Source organism: Anas platyrhynchos, chromosome 2 (assembly GCF_047663525.1).
Source record: "Anas platyrhynchos isolate ZD024472 breed Pekin duck chromosome 2, IASCAAS_PekinDuck_T2T, whole genome shotgun sequence".
NCBI classification, from domain to species: Eukaryota; Metazoa; Chordata; class Aves; order Anseriformes; family Anatidae; genus Anas; species Anas platyrhynchos.
Window position 1 is genome coordinate 38,909,570 of NC_092588.1, and position 14,570 is coordinate 38,924,139.

The window sequence follows — 14,570 nt, forward strand, 5'->3', positions numbered from 1 at the left end:
TGTAAATGTTACTCCATCTATGTTTGTAAAATGGCATTTCCCAAGGCTTCACAGCATGAACCACTACAAAAGAAGCTTTATGCACCCAAAATTTTCCTGGGTGATAATTTTCAATTATATAAGTTGATAAAAGAATGACATTAAAATTCTGGACTTGTTATTATACCTTTTGTATAGTAAGGTGATGCTATATATCTCTTAAATTGCAAGGGTCAAAATTGAATTAGGTGTGGGTTTAAGTTATAAACTAACTTTCTATTTATTTATTTCATTCACAATAGTAATTTTACTGGAATATATAAAGATACCTAGAAGGAAAGAGGATATATTTGATAGTTAAAGCAAGTAAAAAGCATCTGAAAAATATGCATCAGGATATGCACCATGAACAAATGTTTTGTTAATCCCAAACACAAACACAAATGTGTGATACAGTATGCATAAATCTGTAAGAAAACAATTTGAAATTTGCATGTTATTTATTCAGCATAACCACTCCTTTGAAACCATTAGGATTTCTCTTGTACCTAAGTATTTTCATCATTTTAAAATTTGTATTATTTACCCAATAGGCTGTAAAGAGTCCATGCAGAGCACTTACAGGGATCCATAACACAGTAATGTCTTGGATAAATCTAGTTTGGAGTCATCTGAGTGCATTAGATGATTAAAATGTTGTATAGACATGCACATTACCTGATTTGGTTTTTAAACAGTAATAGGGGAACCATTTTCCTTATCCTTCACAGCTACCTCAAAATAACAGAACAGACTTAGTGGTAGTTGATCCCATCATGTGATTATGGGAGTTCAGAGTTTAGAGAGAGGAAAATATTATTCTTTATTACACTGTAGATTTATTCCCCACAAATTAAAAGTTTTGAGCTATAAAGATTAAAACCCTCTAAAACTGCTACCTTTCTTTCAACTTGTCACTATAAGTATGAATTTCTCTTTAGCATCTAGTGACTGTGATGATTCTCTAGGAACTGTTCAAACTCACATATAACTAGTGATAGGACTAGAGGGAATGGCTTCAAGTTGTTTCAGGGGAGGTTTAGGTTGGAAATAGGAGACATTTCTTCTCAGAAAGATTGGAACTGGTTCAGGCATTGGAACTGGTTGCCCAGGGAGGTGGTAGAGGCAGCATCCCTGGGGGTGTTCAAGGAACGGTTGGATGTGATGCTTAGGGACATGGTTTAGTGGGTGACATTGGTAATAGAGTGATGGTTGGACCAGATGATCTTGAAGGTCTTTTCTAACCTTAGTGATTCTATGAATCAGATCCCACAAAATGCAGGGCTATCTGTGCTTGACTCACTTGGGGTGGAGAGTTACTGCACTTGACAGTTAAAAGAGTTGAATTAACATATTTCAGCTATTAAAAATTGATACCAAACTATTCTTTGATAATTTAAAAAGTAGAACTTGACAGCAGAAATTTGGTAAATACTATACAGTTAAGTATTAAAAAATTACAGTTGGCTTATGCTTTATCTAAAAGGAGAGAAGGAAAGAAGGAAGAAAGCAAGGGTGAAAAAGGAAGTCCAAACATGCAAATAAAGCATCAACAGTAATTTTCTTAATTCTGATAACAGCTACTGAGGTACAAAAGGCCTCAATAATTGTACCCATTTCACATTATTTTAAAATAGGAAATTACTAAATACACTGTATTCCCACAGACTGAAGTCTTCCACCCAGATCTCTCATGATGAATTCATATGATTTTGTATTGGTTTTGATGGAATTTGTTTAAGGCATCATGTTCTTAAGGTATGAAGTTCAAACAAATGTTTTTACTTCAATATCTTGTTTGCTGTTAACCCAAAAGGTGCTTACATACCACTGCAAAATACTGTTGGCAACACACTGATGTGAGAGCAGTTTACCTCTTTCACACTAAAGAACAACAGTTCAGAGCATCTTTATTAAAACACAGCTGAGATATGGGTACCTTGCTCAGTAATATCTGTCACAGCACATGCAGGTCTACACTCAGAAAATGAATAATGATCTATGTCCACTGGTAGAAAGACCTTCTCAGCAAATCTGAACAGACACCATTGTGACTCTTAAGTTAAAAAAAAAAAAAAAAAAGGAAAAACATCAGAAGATCAGAAGCATAGTCTTGTGGCAGCATAGCCAGAGAAATGTGAGATTGGCCCTTAAGGGAATTCTTATTCTCAAGTGGATGTAAATGTATTCATCAATGCAAAGAAATGCATAGTGTGTTATATACACAATACATTAATAAATAGCCGTGCATTAAAAAATAATGAGATTTTCTACAAAACAACATCCTGTGGTGTTTAGGGTCATAAAAAAAAAAAAAAAGACAGTAAAGGAAGATGGGGGGGGGAGATTATGTGGAAAATCTGATTAAAATACTGAAACCCCATCCTATATGTAAGATAAAATACATATTGCATTGGCTAACTGGTTAACTGTAAATAAAATAATAAGTACAGTAAAATGTAATTAAAAATGTAAAAGTATGGGGAGTGATTTATTTTGCCACAGTGATATCAATATTAGAAATAGTATGTAAATAGATATCAAGGTTCTGCTGCAGAAACAGTGGAAAATGGCTGTTCATTTTCTATAATGAGCTTTCATCCATTTCTTCTTTTTGACTTTCATTTTAAGTACTTTCAGTGATTTATGAATTACAGTGCTTTCAGCCATTGGAAAGCTCTAACAGAGCTTCAAATTCTGGTATTTCCTATCAGACAATATTTATTATTATTATTATTATTATTATTATTATTATTATTATTATTATTATCAGCAGCAGCAGCAGCAGCAGCATTTTAAAGCCTGGGAAATAAGTTTACTGATAGCACAGAACATTTTAGCAGAAACGTAGATTGTTTCACACTTCTAGCTTGTCATGGAAAGAACACGAGGTATTTTTGTGGTTTGTGGGCCACAACCCTTGATATGAGAATTGAGAGAGGTGTTCTGGCTCAGCAGCTGCTGACGTACCACAGGCACAACAACTGTTTATGTGCAAAGTACACTGTCAGAACATGCACTGCTTTTCTGTTTTCGTCTTATCATACTTTGGACAATTGAACAATCTTTTAGCAAAGAACCCTCTCCATGAAGTTTTTACCTTTGAAACACGTGGAGAGCAGAGTGAGCTCTGGTTTTGCATCTGGGCTGGCACTGTTGCTTCTACAAAGTACCATGGGCGTTTTCTGACTATTAAAGACAAACTGGCTTAATGAATTAAAGAGTATCAGAGGATACTGTGCCTTCTGGTAAAATAATTGCATTTCTGCCAGCCCTGGTGTCAGGTTGTAAGTTCTTATGTGTGGCTTTGGGGTGGCATAAATCTGCAGAAATTAACAGTTTTGTCCTGTTTTTGAGATGGTACAGCAAGGATCCAGAAGATGGGACATGATGGCAACAGACAAGTTCTATCTATTTATTTAGATATTGCAGTTATACAAATACTGAAAAGGATTCCTAATTCCTATGACTGTGCACATTAGTTTTAAGTTAAAAATATATCACAAATAAAACCTTAAGTCTAGAAATGCAATTTCAGAATAACCACCACAGCTGATAACACAGGCAATTTAATAGATCAAATTCCTTCTTCTTCCAATAACTTCTTATCCTTTCAGTTCCAACTCATTTTCAAACACCCAAGGGAAAAAAAGACTACACAGCATGACCAGAAAGGCTACAAATCTGGGCTATTTTAGAACAAAGTGAGGTGAGAGGAACAGTACATTTTCTATGAAAATGTAGTTTCATCGAAATCAAAGTGCTGAAAGGAAAAAAAAATGTCAATGGGAAACTGCTGAACTAAATAATTTAAGCTTTCTCACTTCATTATCTAATTCTTTGACATTACTGAAATAAAAGAATTCAACAGTACAAATATGCATTCTACTGATTCTTGATCAAATTGTTTTAATTTTTTCATTCCATAAGAAATAACATAATATCTGTTCTTTCAAATCACCTTATTTTGTTATTCTGAATTTCTTCTACCAGCTATTTTTTTTTTTTTCAAAACAATAACAAAATTTCTTCTCTACTTTTTTTTTTCTTTTAACCATATAAAAGTTAGTAGCATGTTGCAGTTCCCTCCTCAATACCAAAAGAAACAGAGCCAACCAGGATGGTTGGCTATCCCTATAGCTGTTGTTACAAACGCATGCAGAGTTCGACCTTCAGTCTTTAACATGTTTAGCTAGAGTTCCCTGGAACTCAAATACAAGACTTTTCAAGCTTAATAATGCTGTACATGAGGTCACATAGGTCACATAATGGGACCAGGGCAGGGCTGTGGCAGTCCCAATAAAAGTATATTGTGTTCCAGTTGGGTAAGAAAAGATTGAAATTTCAAAACTCTTCATAAGACTCTGATTACCAGAAGACACTTTAACATTTCATCTAAAGAACTGTGACAGCTTATTGGTTTAAATAGCTTTAGAGGATTCAAAGCAGAAGGGTGTAGAAAAGTGAATTTTTATTAAAAAGACCTTTTGGTGGGTTTGGTGATTTTAGTACCAAACACAATAGCTGCTCTGAGATAAGGAAGAAGGAAGGAAGGAAGGAAGGAAGGAAGGAAGGAAGGAAGGAAGGAAGGAAGGAAGGAAGGAAGGAAGGAAGGAAGGAAGGAAGGGAGGGAGGGAGGGAGGGAGGGGGAGGGGTGAAAAAAAAAAAAAGTAATGTTTAAGACACATTGCTGAATTATTTTTGTTGGGACAAAGAAAGGAAGGAAGTTTTTACAAGCAATTTCCTGTGACATTTTCTTCAAAATAAGTAGTAGTAGGTAAGCCTTTATCAATGCTTATGAACCTGCTGAAGCCAATAGAGGCTATGTTTATGACTACTACGTGCCTGGTGACAGGATGAGGGGGAATGGGCTAAAGTCGTGCCAGGGGTGTTTTAGGTTGGATATTAGGAAGAACTTCTCTACTGAGAGGGTTGTGAGGCATTGGAATGGGCTGCCCAGGGGAAGTGGCGGAGTCACCGTCCCTGGAGGTCTTTAAAACACATTTAGATGTTGAACTTAGCGATATGGTTTAGTGGAGGACTTGGTCAGAGGTTGGACTTGATGATCTTGAGGTCTCTTCCAACTTAGACAATTCTGTGATTCTGTGATAGTATGAATAACTGATCTAGGTAGTGTGCAAATGGCTTGATAGATATATTGCAAAATCTGTCATTACAAAGTGTTCATCATTACACATTTCTTTACTGAAGGCAGAAGACACCAAAATATTTGTCAGGAACCAAATATATTTCCTAGAATGACCTCAATGCACAGTAAAGTTTACTGGCTTGTTTCAGTTATACTACCTAAGGTACTGATCAACCAAATGACTTCTCCTATGAAAAGCTCACAGTGCAGTCACTTTCTTACATGTGTATGTTAATATTATAGTGCTTTATCATTATCCAGGAGGTTGCATTCCAGGGCACTAAGCTCAGTAATATATGTGAGGGTCATTCTCCCTCTCATTTTCTTTCCATGACAAAATAATGTGTTCAGTGTGATATTTTCATTTGGTAAGATTCTTGTTCTTATTGTTTTGTTTTTAATATATGCATACTGCTATATGTTTATATTAGGAAAAGTAAGATCTAGCACAACTTCTTGGCACTTGTTGAGGCTGCTGGTAATACTCAGCTTTGTGTACTTCAAACCCAGTGTCAAGGGTCAGCTCTCAAGACAGTTCTAAGGTGTCAACCATTGTATTCCTCCCAGGCTCTAGATCACTTTTTCAGATTTGTCAGGCTGAGGCAACAGAGTGCCTTTGAAGAAAAAGGCACAATACCTAAAGTAATTAAAATATTTGAAAAATAATAATAAAAAGTTAGAAGCAATGAAAATTTGGTTTCCAGAACTTGAACTTAACAGTATTGAGGGGAGATGTTCAAAATGACAAAAGATATCATGTAATAAGAGTATTTAACTCACCTGTGATTTTTTATGTTATATTATGTAGGTGAGCTGATGGGAGGCTTTCTATGAAAGAAAATTCATTATACATAAAGATAATTCATTATATATTTACTTTAAATTAGAATGTGAAAACAAATGCAGAAACTCTCTGTGAAAGGGAAAAAAAAAAGTCTTCCAAATAAAATTCACGCAGCCTTATTCAATGAGTGTTTCTATTAGGTACACAGTATGGCAATGTATTTTTGGCTGTTTTCCAGTCATGTTGCGGTGCTCTTGTCCATTCTGCAATATGTTCAGAATCTAATCTATGCTACTGCTCTGTTTCCTGAGAGATTTTGTATATTTGCAGTATTTAAAAAGATTAAACTTTTTCATTTGGAGAGATTAATATTGTAAAAAGAAGTCCAAAATTCTCCAATGAAGAACACATGCAATTATAAAGAAGAGAAAATTTGAATATTTGATCTTTCACATATTCCTGGAATGACTCTTTTCATTCTTGAAGTGCTTATGCGTGTGTATAACTTTGTCCTTGAAAATTTTAACTCAGATTTATTTGCAAGGATGAAATAATGAGCAGCCATAAGTATTTACAGCATCAGATCTTAGTGATAAGTGGTTTAACTGTTCAGAAATGTCATTTTACTGTCTTTAAAGAGTGCTACTAGTTCACTCTACCAAAAGCTCTCACTTTTTTTTTTTTTTTTTTTTCAAAATAGACATAGGGTTTTCTTCCCTGAGAACTCATTAAACAAAGCATTCCTCAGCTACCATGTTCTACCATGATGGAAAAAAGGCAAATTCTGAAGTCACTTCAGTCTGACAGAGCTTCCAGACAGTGCTACTCCTTTAAATAGAGAAGAGCTGAAGTAAGTAATTGCTTCCATACTTAAGTCATTTGTAAACCAAATTTCATATACGGACACATTTTATCATTTCTAGCACATCCTGTTTGACAAGTGCATAAGACTCATCTGGCTCTTCCTATTAACTGAATAGTGTACTTCTCATCACTGAAAAGATATTTGAAAACAGCGGTACCTTTGTTGTTATAGGCATTCTCCTTAAAGATTTGTAATTCCTCGTGTTGTTAGGAGTAAGTGATTGAAGTTGCTAAAGTACAGATTTTTATTTGGGGCATATTCTGAAATTATGCTCTTAATGCCATAAAGCCAAAACAAACAAACAAACAAACAAACAAAAGGCAGTGGACAAGCTACCCTTAGAACTGAATTCAACAGGCAACAATTTAGAAAAGCATATAAGTCAGGGGGAAATATCCCCAGGCTTATTCTATTAATGGTAGACAATTTAAAGAGATGACTGAGGCTCATGTTAATTTTCATTATTATCATTATAATCACAATTGTTCTAATATCCTCATGTTCTGATATGTTTTTATCTCCACATCCTTTGTCTCAGTAAGTTGGAAATGTGAAAAGTTGCAGTGAAATACTGCAATACATTTCATTGCCTTTGCCCTTTACTGTGCTTTGCCATTTGATTGTCTGGCATTTTTTGACTCCCCTGTACAGGTCCAACAACTTTGGGGAAGAAAGTGGAATGCCTTCTGGAATGCATCGCCAGTCACAGTACTGAGAACATAAAAGGTTAAAGAACACCATTCAACTGTCTTCCATGGGCAAGGGTAGCTATTGAAACTTTCAAGTTTTGTTCTTGTGACAGAGTCTGCAAAGAGAACAGAAAATGCCACAACATGACTCCTTTCTCATGACAGCAGCTGTAACAAAAATGGGAAATAATACAAACAACCATTCTAGTCTTGAAATTTTTAGACAGTAGTCACTTCACCCTTCTTGGATTCTGTAGTGAAGAGCTGTCTGGCCTGTTCTCTTTAAATGAAAGAATTCACTCCATATCCTTAAAACGAAACTATCACAGTTAAGTTTGTTCTCTTGGAATACATGACGTCATCAAATCTGCTCTATGAAAAGTGACCATCTTCTAAAAGAAAAGCACACAATACAAGACTTACAGTTTGTATTTTTCTTGGTCTACCCTGAAAATAAAAATAACAGCATTTGTCCAAGAAGGAGAGGAACAACATTTACAATTTGCATTATCAGATACCATTACTTCTTGAGTCAGTATTGTAATGTAGAAGAATAGGCATTGATAATTTTTAAATGCTGCTATCCAGTAGAATATAGAGTATATAACAATATAATACTTTTAAGAGCAAAGGGAAACATTTCAAAATTAAAAAATACAATGCTTACTTAAGCCACTTAGCTTCTTCTGTGCCTTCAAAATCTTTTAAGATAATGTAGTACCAGCATGCTATAAAGATTCTTCTATCTTTAGCTCTGGATAAGTCACAGTGCATCTTGTACTCTTCTGTTGGTCTCCAGCAATGCTATCCATATCCCAGTAGTGCATTAAGCAGTGTGTCTAACACGTGAAAGTGAACTCATCTGTCTATTGTATTCTTCTGTGTAACACACTGTTTTAGTAACAGGTTTTAAAACCTAAGATTTAGCAAGGGATGGGGACTTTATTAAACTGTTGTTAGTTATATATTTAGATAAATTCATGTTATGGTTTGAAAGCAAAACTGAGAATGTAACTCAATATCTGTATTTGTGAAGTTCATATTCATAAATCCATTGCCTAACATCCAGTTGAAGATATAAAGTGTTACCAAATCAGGCTTATTGTGGTTGATAAAGACAGTAATGTCTGCAACTATTTAGTGTAGGATAAGTGATGAAGTGATTGCAAAGCAATAGACAGCTACACCATAGGCAACCTAGTGTTAGGGTTGTACTACCATAGGGAGCAGCATTTAGGAGGCAAGCAAAAGCATACTTTTAAGGCTTTTTGAACATGCAATAAGGTGATATGATAAAGAAAAAAAGTGATGTCTAGATAAATTAGGGTAATATTTATCAGTTTGGGTTCAATCAAAGTAATAAAGTACAGCATTGTGAAAAAAAAATAAATAAATAAAATTGCAATAAACAAAAGGGCTGTGAATGAAGGATCCTATGGCCTGAAGTAATTTTCTAAGTATTTCCAAGTCATTATTTGTCTTAATAGACTTAAATTCAAGCAGGCTAATACCACCACATAATTTCTCATATTTTTAGAAAAAATATAAAAGGAAAGCAGTTGGACATATCAAATCTGCAAGTATTTTTTGAGATGAGCATTATGCAGAGGAACCTGTTCTCTGCCTGTAAGGAAAAGAAACAGCTAAATTGTGGAATATGCACTGGACACTGACTGACCTCTTTAACTATATGTCATTATATCAAAATATACCAAAAAGTCTCGCTTTTGAAACCCATTGATGACAAGCAAAATCTATTTGTGAACCCTTTACTACAGAATTTTTGCACACTTCCTATTTCAATACTTCTGGGAAAGCTTTTATTTGATTAACGAGACTTATTTAACTCTCTGTTATATTTGAAAGCACTTAATGGTTTTATTTAGCATTTAATCAAGGAAACAGGTTTCTCCAATAACATAACCGTATATACAATATACACAGGATGACCTGTCTTTGGAGCAACCATATTTTTGTAAAGAAGAATTTAAGTGTTTCGTTTGAACTGAATTGTTCTTTTGAAATACAGAGCTTTGACATACAGGTCAAGATATTAGTTGAATACTTCTGAAGTAATGGCTTTCATTCATTTATAATACTCAAAATCAAAGGGTTTAAATTCTTCTTTTTACAAAAACTAACCTGATTTGGATAGTGCATTCAAAGCACACTTTATTTATGGATAAAGAAAGAATCTACAGAAAGGTATATATTATCTGTGTTCTCACTGATATAAGAACATTTTTGAGAAACCAATGCAACACAGGGGGAAAGAGAAAATCATTATAACACAAAATGTTGGCAAATGTACAAAATAAGCAAAGATGTATTGCTAAATTATTCATAGATACACAGACTTTAAGGCCAGAAAGTCAATTGTACCTCATATCTAACACAAGCAATGAAATTTCATATTAAACCAAAATGAATCTAGAAACAGCCTGTGTTTTCTAAAAAGTACCAAGAGTATCTTTCAGAAAGGCTTAAAGAATTCAGAATTGGAAGAACTTAATATTTTTCTATTTAGTTATCCTTGATGATGTGCACAAAAATTAAAATAAAATAAAATAAAATAAAATAAAATAAAATAAAATAAAATAAAATAAAATAAAATAAAACAAAACAAAATAAAATAAAATTTGAATTTGAGTCTCTTTAAGAGCAACCATTTGGTTCTTGTTACACTGGTTCTTTTCTGTCCCAGACTGAAGAGCCTTTAGTACCAGTTATTTTTGTTTATATAGGTACTTATATTCTATAGTCAAATCACTACTTGATCTTCTTTCTGATAATCTAAGCAAGTTGAACTTCATAAGTGTTATATTGCAACACATCAACTTGCAATCATTTCAGAATATCGTTTTGGCAGTTAGAGGAACCCTATGTAACAGCAGGTAAAAATTTCTGAGCTATTATACTTCAAACAGGAGAAATAGTATTCGGACAATTCAGTCTGTTGACTTGGTAAGATTTCAACTAAGCAATCTAAATGAAATAAGAAGGTGTCATGTTGAATATGTTGCAGAATTACATGCCTATTCTGAAAAATATTCTGGATGTATGTTATTACAATGTTAAATTAAACAATTCAAACAAGTAAGTCAGAAAATGAAATTACAGACAAATCTTTAAAGAGAGTAAAATTCACAGTGTGACAAAGGATGAGTGCACAAGTTAGCTTGCAACCAATAATTGCTAGCTGCTTTGGGTAATTTAATTCAATCATGAATTTTTAGACAGTTCAACAGGTCCAAACGTTTAATTCAGGATCATTTCCATATTGACAGTTCTAGGACACATTCTGTTGTATATGCTCACCAGGCATAGATTTTCTTGTGATTTGTCAGTAACTTTAAGTGGCTTAGTAAACTCCAAGAGTGGTGCTTGAGTAATAAAAGAAAGCATCACTTGTCTTTAGTTGATGGCTACTGTGCTACCTTACGGAGATTAACATAAATCAGACAGAAGAAGGGAGGCCTCTGAGAGCAGGACACTACAACTGCAAAATGATAAAGCAGAAGAAAACCATCTCCTTTTGTTCTGTCCTTTTATTTTTATTTTTTTTTCCTTTAGTTTCCTTTTCATTAATGATGGAGATTGGAAATTTTCCTGACAATCATTGGGATGTCAGAATAAAGTGCCTCACTGTCTATTCAGCTAAAAGAATGCTAGTTTAAAAAGTTTCACTGGTAATGCCATTCTGACTCAAGAAGAATCACAATGGATCAAGATCTAGTTTTTCAAAACAGGAAGAAGGGAGGAGAGTGCCAATAAACTTGGGACATGTGTAAATAACGTAGCACTAATTTTACACATGCAACTCCATTAAAGAAGTGTTATAGTTTTGAATAAGGAAAATTTCCAAGGAAATGGGAGGGAAAAAATACAAATACCACTACTCATTCACTAGAAAAAAAGTATTTCAATTCATAAACACAATCCATGTCTTGCAGTGGTTAATCTAGATTCTTGTTATTTTGCCCTTATTTTCTCTCACAGGATTACTGAACTATAAACTCTACTTGATTCTGAGTCTAAGAATCAAATAATTTTTCCAGTATGTGGGAACATGGTATTGGAATAAGGAAAGACGAGGATCATTTAGTCATGTTCCCAGAAATGATGTCAGCCATCTCATTTTGCCTTTAAGCATAGTTGCTTGTCCCAAAAAGTGCTTCTTCTAGTAGATTTTCTATTGATTTTGAACCTATACTTACTCATGAGTAATTTAGTGCACTTATTCCTATGCCTGAACTATTGCTTAGTTAAAATGTCTTCCCATACTAAAACAAAACAAACAAAAACATAAAACAAAATAACAACAAAACACTCTATCCTTTCTGCGGGGCATGGTAAGTTAAAATCATTATGTTAACACCTTTGTACATCTCTTAACTATGACTGCTATTTTTCGGATTGTTTTAAGAGGAATTTACTGATACTAATACACTGTAGTTTTAAATTGTACTAGAAGAGCACCTGGAGTACACAAAGAACCACAGTACTAACATGGCAGCACAAAAAGAAAAAAAAAAAAAAAAAGGAAAACTCAGCTTTTATTAAAATATTTTAACCATTGCTTCAGAAATTTTACCAGGTCTGTAGTAAAGCTGGTGATGTGATTGTAGCAAAGTTAAAACACCCTTAGCTAATACAAAATGCATGTTCAAGAAGCTATCTTGTGCTATATATCAGGTTTTTTTTTACCATTCCATGTACAGTTGCATTGACTTTAATACTACTTGAATATATTGCATACATAACATACTACCAATTTATAATAATATAGGATACCTTGGCTTCAGCACAAAGTATATATTGCTGCATTTAAAATAATCCCAGTACATATTTCTAGTTGCTTGGGATATGTATCTACTTTGACGTAGCTAAGGCATCTGAGTATCCTTTTCCTTCTCAGGAGATGAAAACTAATCATCAAATTCTGCTCTGAGTTATATCTATGAAAATCCATTAGTTTCAATGGACATGCATTTGTGAGAACAGAACTTGACCTAATAGGCTGTGTTCTTCTTGTACTTGCATTTATTTTCCCAAATCCTAAAAAATGCACAAAGTCAATAAAAGCTAGAGTCAACCAAATAGATTTGGGAGATAATACCCATTCCACCAATGCAAACAAATATAAATAAATAAATAAATAAATAAATAAATAAATAAAAAGCTTGAACAATCCTACTCATTTTAGCAATGTTCATTAACTCCAAGAGGAAAGTATCTGGAAAAATAAAAGTTATTCTAAAGAAAGAAAAAAAAAATCATAAAAGAAAGGTTTCTATGTCACAAAAAATGAAGGCAGCCACTGCAACAGCAATGGTAAGAGGTGCTTCATCATCTCCCACTAAGCACAATAAAAAGCAGGGATTTCTAGATAATCTCTTGGTTTTAGAAAAACAAATTCTTATTCTATTAATCTACTGTCATCATTGTTGCAAAAAAAATGATTTCAGTCCATACTTCGGAGCGAGAGAGATTACCAAGAAAAAGTCACTGTATTCAGGTCTTTTTCTTAAACTGGTGACATTATGACATTTGAAGTAAATAAATTGTGTGCCTTCTAGCTAAAATGTAACATTTCATGAATGACATTGACACTTTAGGTTCATTAGGGTTCGTATTTGATGATACTTTTGTACCTGGTGGGATTTACAAAGGGTCCTCTTTTCATTGATATTTTGAGTGTATTTTTTAGAAGTAGCTGCAGCTGGCTAAGAGTTATCAGGGTGGCCAGATCTGAAGTGTCAGTTATATTTTTTCTAACAAAAACATGGGGAACAATTGTGGTTCTTGAGTTGCAAAGGTAATTAATGAAAAGCTGATCTATCCAGACATTAAAAAAATGTCCCAAACACATTGATTCCTCTATTACCTATTTCACAAATAATGAGACACTGAAACACACCCAATGTTGTCAAGGTTGAGAAGAATGTAGAACACAGCAGTAATAAGTCATCATTCATAAGCTATTTTTTTAGACTACATAGTGGGGGGATACAATAAATAGTTCAAAGAGAAGAAATACAAGCAAAAGTGTACATGGACAGCTAGACTCCCTGAAGACACACAAAAGTCTGTCACCACCAGCTTTAATAAGAGGCCTTTTTTTTTTTTTTTTCTGGCTAACACTGCAGTATATGATAATCTGTTACTGGCATGGCTTGTAATAGGTATTCTTCAAAATAAACATTTCATCCTAAGGTGGCACTCTGGACTCCAAGAAGCTAATTGGACACCAGAAAAAATGCAATGATGTGATGGACTGAGACGTCACAAAGTGTATTTACTATCGTAGTTGAAGATGTTGTCCAAATATTTCAAGACAAAGCAGTGCTTTCATGTATTTAGTCTAGAAGTGAAAGCAAGACTGCCAAGTATCTTCAAGTAAACTGAAGATTTGCTAAGCATGTTCTCCATATATATACAGTGGTAGTTTAACACTAATGGCTAGCTAAAGTCCACAGGGCTTCTTTGTCTGCTGCAGCATGGAGATCTGCTCTGCCGTGGAACCCATGGGCTTCAGGGGGACAGCCTGCTATACCAGGGGCCTCTCCACAGGCCCCAGGGGAACTGCTGCTGCCTGCCTGGAACACCTCCTACCTTCCTGCTGCACTGACCTTGGGGGCTGCAAGGCTCATACTCTGACTTCTCTCTCCCAATTGTTGTTGCACAGCAGGTTTTTTCCCCCTTCCTTAAATCTGCTCTCCCAGAGGACCAACCAGCATCACTCACTGCCTCAGCTCTGGTCAGCAGCAAGTCCCTTTTGGAGCTGTCTGGAGCTCGCTCTGATCTGACATGGGGCAGCTGCTGGGCTTTGCTCACAGAAGCCACCCCTGCAGCCCCAAAAACTTGCCACATAAACCTAATACATATGTATATACATATGTATAGGTGTTAAAGGAAAGGTTGGACCTGGTGCTTTGGAACATGGTTTAGTGGGTGACATTGGCAGTAGGGAAATGGTTAGACCAGATGATATTGGAGGTCTTTTCCAACCTTAATGACTCCATGATTGTATGATTCTATGTACTCTTACAAACAGTAACTGGG

At 34.6% G+C, this 14,570-nt stretch overlaps 2 long non-coding RNA genes across 10 annotated transcripts in view; one reads left to right on the forward strand and one right to left on the reverse strand.

Annotated features, from left to right (window-relative positions):
- The window catches only part of LOC119715891 (uncharacterized), an 87,388-nt gene extending 75,335 nt beyond the window's left edge, over window positions 1–12,053 (forward strand). The window contains exons 1-3 of one of the 2 annotated variants that reach the window (XR_005263365.2): window positions 4,694–4,795; window positions 6,652–6,801; window positions 7,468–12,053. This is a non-coding gene — a long non-coding RNA (uncharacterized lncRNA). Of the gene's footprint in view, window positions 1–4,693; window positions 4,796–6,651; window positions 6,802–7,467 lie in introns of those variants that run through there. The other variant, XR_011807496.1, reaches the window with a different exon arrangement.
- Window positions 1–14,570, reverse strand: part of LOC101791391 (uncharacterized) — a 120,974-nt gene that overhangs the window by 50,632 nt on the left and 55,772 nt on the right. The gene's annotated exons all lie outside the window — the stretch shown is intronic.